At 42.5% G+C, this 7,172-nt stretch overlaps 1 pseudogene; it reads left to right on the forward strand.

The window, feature by feature from the left end:
- Positions 1–1,628: 1,628 nt before the first annotated feature.
- Positions 1,629–5,653, forward strand: LOC122026088 (annotated as a pseudogene).
- Positions 5,654–7,172: the final 1,519 nt, after the last annotated feature.

The following is a 7,172-nucleotide window of genomic DNA, read 5'->3' on the forward strand; positions in this document are numbered from 1 at the left end:
ATTTTTTTTATCAAAATATCTAAATATTTATATTTTACTGGATTGTTAGAGCATTCACATCAGTTTCTCTATCAATATATCTAAAATTTAAGGTAAATAGCTCACTATATTAAATTTAGACAATCATTTTTCACTACACACTACATCAACTACCCTAAAATTTTCATTATCTTCAATTTTTTATTATTTTCTTCTCTTTCTTCTATTTTTTATTACTATATTTATAGAATGAGTGGAAGGAGAGAGAATGAGTGAAAGGAGAGAGATTGAAAAGAAATATTATTATATATTTAGGGTAGAGTTTTCATTCCCTAAATTTAAAGAATCACTATTCATCAAATCTAAATTTAGGGAATAGATAGGGTAGCTGATGCAAAGGTTTTTTAGCTACCCTATCCAAAATTTAGGGTAAAATCTTTGGATAGGATAATTAATGTAGATGCTCTTAGTCATTAATAGATTAAAAAATATATCTTTCTGGATTCATTTCATCGAGAGAAAAAGACACTATTAGATCCGTACAAATCTCTTACTAATATTTATAAATGATTTATTTATAATAATAGATGAACATTATCACTTGCTATGATGATAAACGGACGGATAATTTTTCTAAACTGTCCTGTGGCCTATCTGATCTTTTCAAATTTATTTGATAATAGATGGAAAAATTTTTAAGGGTCAGACCGCCATCTCTTTATTTTTCCTTTGAAGGCAATATTTTAAAGGGGTAAAATAAGAAATATGTATATTTTAAAAAAAAATCTAAAAGTTATGTTGCGGGAGACTTTTCAAATTAATTTGCTGTTAAAAAAATTACGACTTGACCCAACTAAATTTTATAAATCAATACTAGCATACGCTACTGGTCATTAAAGATCAGTTGAGCTCCACGTGAGAGGAATTAGTCTTTAAAGATTAGTTCTATTTTAATATTGGTCTTTAAAATCAGTAAAATATATATATATAATAATTTAAATTTAACCGTGTCAAATAATTCGAGATGTCACCCATGATTATATTCCTACAGTATATAGTATTTACTGTAATAAATTTTAACTACAATTTCAAAAATATATATATATATATATATATATATATATATATATATATATATATATAGACGAAAAATGATATACACAATGAAAAAAACTCAATGAAAATCTTAAATGGCGGATCATAATTTTATGTGTTTCATTGAATTTTTTTCCTTATGTATATCATTACTCTATTTTGACATGCATAAATGCATTGTATTGAGCCGCTAACAACTTTTAAAGAAAAATAATATACAATTTTAATGAAATACTTAAGGATAGACATAAAATAGACATAAAATAGTAAGACTTATAAAAAATGAAATGATGAATTATAAATTTATGTATGTAACTTTAACATTTCATTAAAATGTTTCCTTAAACGTATCATAGCTCGTCTTCAAAACACAATAGATTAAAATGGGATTTGCACGAAACATTAAATTTTCGTTGATTTTAAAGATTAAATTTTGAGGATATTTTTAAATAGAAAAAAATTCAAATTCTCGTTGATATTTTTGGGCGTCGCCCGCTCATCGCGCTTCGCCTCTCCCCCTTCTCGTGCTCTGCCTCCTGTAGACCGCCACCTTCGGCGGCTTCATCGGCGATCCCCTCCTCTTCGCTCCCGCTTCCCGTGCTCTGCCTCCTGTAGACCGCCACCTTCGGCGACTTCATCGGCGGTCCTCTCCTCTTCCTCTTTCCTCCCCCTTATTAATGGAGGCGTCTCATCCTGCTTCCATCGCCAGCCATGAAAGCTTAAGCAGTTTCTCGTCTCGAATTCGTGAGCTGAGCGAGCGAGAAGGAGGGCTCGAAGAGCTGGAAGCGCATGCCTCTCCCGCTCCCCTCCTCTTGCCCTGTCCAATAAATCGTTCCAAGCTCCGATCGGGGCAACAGCTCGAATCACAGACGACAAAAAAAAAGCAATAAACATGGCCGCCGCCAATGAATCCATCTCCCTGGATCAGATCAAGAACGAGACGGTTGATCTGGTTCGATCCTTCATCTCGACTCGTCTAACGATGCTTTAGATCCCATTGCAGGCCAGCATTCTCATGTGGTTAATTATGCGCAGGAGAGCATTCCGGTGGAGGAAGTCTTCGCTCAGCTAAAATGCAGCAAAGAGGGGTTGAGCTCCGCCGAGGGGGAGAAGCGACTCCAGATCTTTGGCCCCAACAAGCTCGAGGAGAAGAACGAGAGCAAGGTCCTCAAGTTCCTGGGCTTCATGTGGAACCCGCTCTCGTGGGTCATGGAGATGGCCGCGATCATGGCCATCGCCTTGGCTAATGGAGGAGTGAGTTGACGTCGACGAACTACATGATTCCTCCTTTCGGATTTTCAATTTGATTCGTTTGGAATGATCTTGATCTGTGATTGCGAAATAGGGGGAGGCGCCAGATTGGCAAGATTTCGTCGGCATCGTCGTCCTCCTCGTCATCAACTCCACCATCAGCTTCATCGAGGAGAACAGCGCAGGAAACGCCGCCGCCGCTCTCATGGCCGGACTCGCCCCGAAGACCAAGGTGAGCCATCGTGCACATAAACTGTTCGACGATTTGCGGGGAGGAGAGTTTTCCCCAATTTGAACGATCGGTGTGACGATTTTCCGTAGGTATTGAGGGACGGAAAGTGGTCGGAGCAAGAGGCGGCAATACTAGTTCCCGGAGATATTATCAGCGTTAAGCTTGGCGACATCGTCCCGGCCGATGCCCGCCTCCTGGAGGGTGATCCTCTCAAGATCGACCAGTCCGCCCTCACCGGCGAATCCCTCCCGGTGACGAAGCTCCCCGGCGACGAAGTTTTCTCCGGCTCCACCTGCAAACAAGGAGAGATCGAGGCTATCGTGATCGCCACCGGCGTGCACACCTTCTTCGGCAAGGCGGCCCACCTCGTCGACAGCACCAACAATGTCGGCCACTTCCAGAAGGTGCTCACCGCCATCGGCAACTTCTGCATCTGCTCGATCGCTATCGGGATGGTCGTCGAGATCATCGTGATGTACCCGATCCAGCATCGCCGGTACCGCGACGGAATAAACAACCTCCTCGTACTTCTCATCGGCGGCATCCCGATCGCCATGCCCACCGTGCTCTCTGTCACCATGGCCATTGGTTCCCACCGCCTATCGGAGCAGGGAGCGATCACAAAGAGGATGACGGCGATCGAGGAGATGGCCGGAATGGATGTGCTCTGCAGCGACAAGACGGGAACCCTCACTCTCAACAAGCTCACTGTCGATAAGAGCCTGATCGAAGTGATGCCTCCGCTCTTCTTTCACCAACTCAAGGATACAGTAATGCAGAGCAGGGCAGGATATCTAGGTTGAGAAACGCCATTGATGCTTGCATTGTGGGAATGCTCGGCGACCCTAAGGAGGCTCGTGCAGGAATCAAGGAGGTGCATTTCCTTCCATTCAATCCGGTCGACAAGCGCACTGCAATCACCTACATCGATTCCGATGGCCGATGGCACAGATCCAGCAAGGGCGCACCAGAGCAGGCATGATCGAATTTCATTCTGCCCTAATTTTGATTCGTTTCCCCCAAAATCTATGACCTTGAAATGATCGCTTTGTTTAGATCATTGACCTCTGCGATCTCAAACCCGATGTCAAGAAGAAGATCCATGAGGTTATCGACAAGTTCGCCGACCGCGGCCTCCGCGCCCTCGGCGTGGCGAGACAGGACGTCCCCGAGGCGAGCAAAGAGGGCGCTGGCGGGCCATGGCAGTTTGTCGGTCTCCTGCCCCTCTTCGACCCACCCAGGCACGACAGCGCAGAGACCATCCGCCAAGCCCTCCACCTCGGCGTCAACGTCAAGATGATCACCGGCGACCAGCTCGCCATCGGCAAGGAAACCGGACGCCGGCTTGGCATGGGCACTAACATGTACCCTTCATCGACCCTCCTCGGCGACAAGAATGACAACGTCGACGGCCTCCCCATCGATGAGCTCATCGAGAAGGCCGATGGTTTCGCTGGAGTCTTCCCCGGTGAGCATCGATCAGCCATTATTAACATGTTGTGCATGTATATGGAATTTGTCTTAGAGAGGAGAGGTCCTCCTCCGTTGCTTCCTGCGTCTCAGAGCACAAGTATGAGATCGTGAAGAGGTTGCAGGACAGGAAGCACATCTGCGGCATGACCGGCGACGGTGTGAACGACGCTCCGGCTCTGAAGAAGGCTGACATCGGTATCGCAGTGGCCGACGCAACGGACGCCGCCCGTGGTGCCTCCGACATCGTGCTGACAGAGCCAGGGCTAAGCGTGATCGTCAGCGCCGTGCTCACCAGCCGCGCCATCTTCCAGAGGATGAAGAACTACACCATCTACGCCGTCTCGATCACCATTCGGATAGTGCTCGGCTTCATGCTCATCGCCCTCATCTGGCAATTCGATTTCTCCCCCTTCATGGTCCTCATCATCGCCATCCTGAACGACGGCACCATAATGACCATCTCCAAGGACAGGGTCGTGCCTTCTCCCCTGCCCGACTCATGGAAGCTCCGCGAGATCTTCGCCACCGGTGTCGTCCTCGGTACCTACCTCGCCATCATCACCGTCGTCTTCTTCTTCCTCGCCCACGACACCGATTTCTTCACTGTGAGTAGTTCTTTTTTTACTTTCATCAAAATCAAATCGTACATGCACCTCAAACTAATCAAAGCAAAATCTTATATTTCCTGATCATGATCATAGGAAAAATTTGGAGTGGAGCCAATCCGCGACAACGCCGAGCAGCTAACGGCAGCGCTTTACCTGCAAGTGAGCATCATCAGCCAAGCGCTCATCTTCGTCACCAGATCGAGGAGCTGGTCCCTCTTGGAACGCCCCGGGCTTTTGCTCGTGGCTGCCTTCCTGGCCGCCCAGCTCGTGAGCAACCTAGTTCAAGACTTCGATATATCATGAACCCTGAAATTAATGCTGCATCTCTAACATGTACATTTTCGGTTGCAGCTGGCGACATTGATCGCGGTGTACGCATCATGGAGCTTCGCTAAGATCCAGGGCATCAGTTGGGGCTGGGCCGCCGTCATCTGGATCTTCAGCATAATCACCTACTTCCCTCTCGACGCTCTCAAATTCATGATCCGCTACGGCCTCAGTGGCAAGGCCTGGGACAACATACTCCAGAACAAGACGGCCTTCACGACGAAGAAGGATTATGGTAGGGGTGAGAGGGAGGCGCAGTGGGCGTTGGCTCAACGAACCTTGCATGGCCTCCAATCCGCCGAAGCTTCAGCCGTCTTCAACGACAAGAGCTACCGGGAGCTGTCGGAGATCGCCGAGCAAGCCAAGAAGCGCGCGGAGATTGCACGGTAATTAACTAAATTATACATCTTAATTATCTATTGGAATTACGTAACCCCCTGTCGCCGTGATTAAGATTTGGCATGCATGCATTCTCTCTCTGGTGCAGGATGAGGGAGCTGCACACACTGAAAGGGCACGTCGAGTCGGTGGTGAAGCTCAAGGGACTGGACATGGACACGACGAATCAGAATTACACTGTTTAAAGTCTCTCAGACGGGGGCGTTGTCCTAGATAGGGAATGTTTACCGTGCTGTCCTGCTTCTGTTTCGTTTTCAAGTGAGATTGACTATTGGGGATGGATTAATTGTACGCAATTTGAAAACTTAATGCATTTAATGTTTTGATTTGATTTAATTTCTCAAAATGATTTCCTTTATTGTTGTTTATTTGGATTTGTTATTAAGTTAACAATAATATAAAAAAAAAATTTGATTTAAGGAGATAAAATTGATTGCTTAACCTTAAACTTATATGAGTAAAGTTTTTTATCTAATATTTAAGTCAATTGTGATTCATTAGGATTTTTCCTTACCTAACATTTAGTTATGACTTCCCCTTACTTATAACCTCCAATTGAGATTTTCCCTTGCCTAATTTCAGTTAAGATTTTCCTTGTCTAAACTCAAGTTAAAATTTTTCCAGTTAAATATTCAATCCTCTCTTTACTTATTTGACTTCTCTCTTACACATTATATAAAACATCGAAATTCAAGCTCGGACCAACCTGAGCTTAATCAAATTGGTCAACCTTGACCCGATGATGATTGCACCAACAATCTCCCTATTTTTAATATTTGACAATATGTTTAAGTTAGACTAACCCATATTAACCAAATTTCTTCTTCAACCTATGTCAAAGAATGAATGAGGGTTTATTCTAACTTAAATCCTACATTTTTTCCCTTTGTCACACATAAAAAAATCTTTTCCCAAGATTCATCTAACTATGACAATGAAGGTTCTCTCTACCTTCCATTGTTTCTCAAAATTCTTCTTATTACAATGAAGGTTTCCAACCTTCCATTGTTTTCAATACTCAACCTTGAACATTCATCCATCATCCTTATATAGATCTCCTTTCTTATCAAAATCATGCATTTAAGGTAAAACTTCCCCTCAAAGTATGCTCTAACTTCAATCATTGAATCAATAATGATGTGGAGTTTTAAACCTTAGGGAATCCCAAAATTAAATTTAAAAATTTAACCTTGAATCTAAAACCCCCCTCCTTAACTCCATATTAGTCATTTTAACCATTCCTTTCTCATTTCATCCAGAAAATACTCTCAAATACTTGTCCAAGCATTTCATAGGATTATAAATAATTAAATTGACTAAACGTGACTTAATGGACTAAAATCAAACCATTTCAGTCAAACACAACAAGACAATTGATTAGTTTAAGTTACCAATCAATTTCGGCCTATGCCAATCTATTAGCTTGAGTTGCCAATCGATTACCACATGTGGCATTCGACTGGTAATAGTTACCAATCGATTGGGGTTTCTAATTTCTCAATTCTATTTTTTACCCGAAATTCAAAAATTCATAAATAATTCTATGATTTTTTTTTAAATCATGAAATTTTATATAGATATTATTTATATCATATACTATTAGGAAAAAAATAGTTTTATGTGAAAATATATCTTATTTTTTAAAAATAATATAAAATTATAAACTATTGAAAACTTTAATGTTTCATTATAACTTTGTATCTAACGGGTCAATAATGATTTCTATCAATAAATAAATTTCACTAAGGTTTTCCAAAATATTTTTGAAATGATTTTCAAAACTAATTTACAACCATGATCTATAGGCT

Source organism: Zingiber officinale, chromosome 10A, assembly GCF_018446385.1.
Source record: "Zingiber officinale cultivar Zhangliang chromosome 10A, Zo_v1.1, whole genome shotgun sequence".
NCBI lineage: Eukaryota > Viridiplantae > Streptophyta > Magnoliopsida > Zingiberales > Zingiberaceae > Zingiber > Zingiber officinale.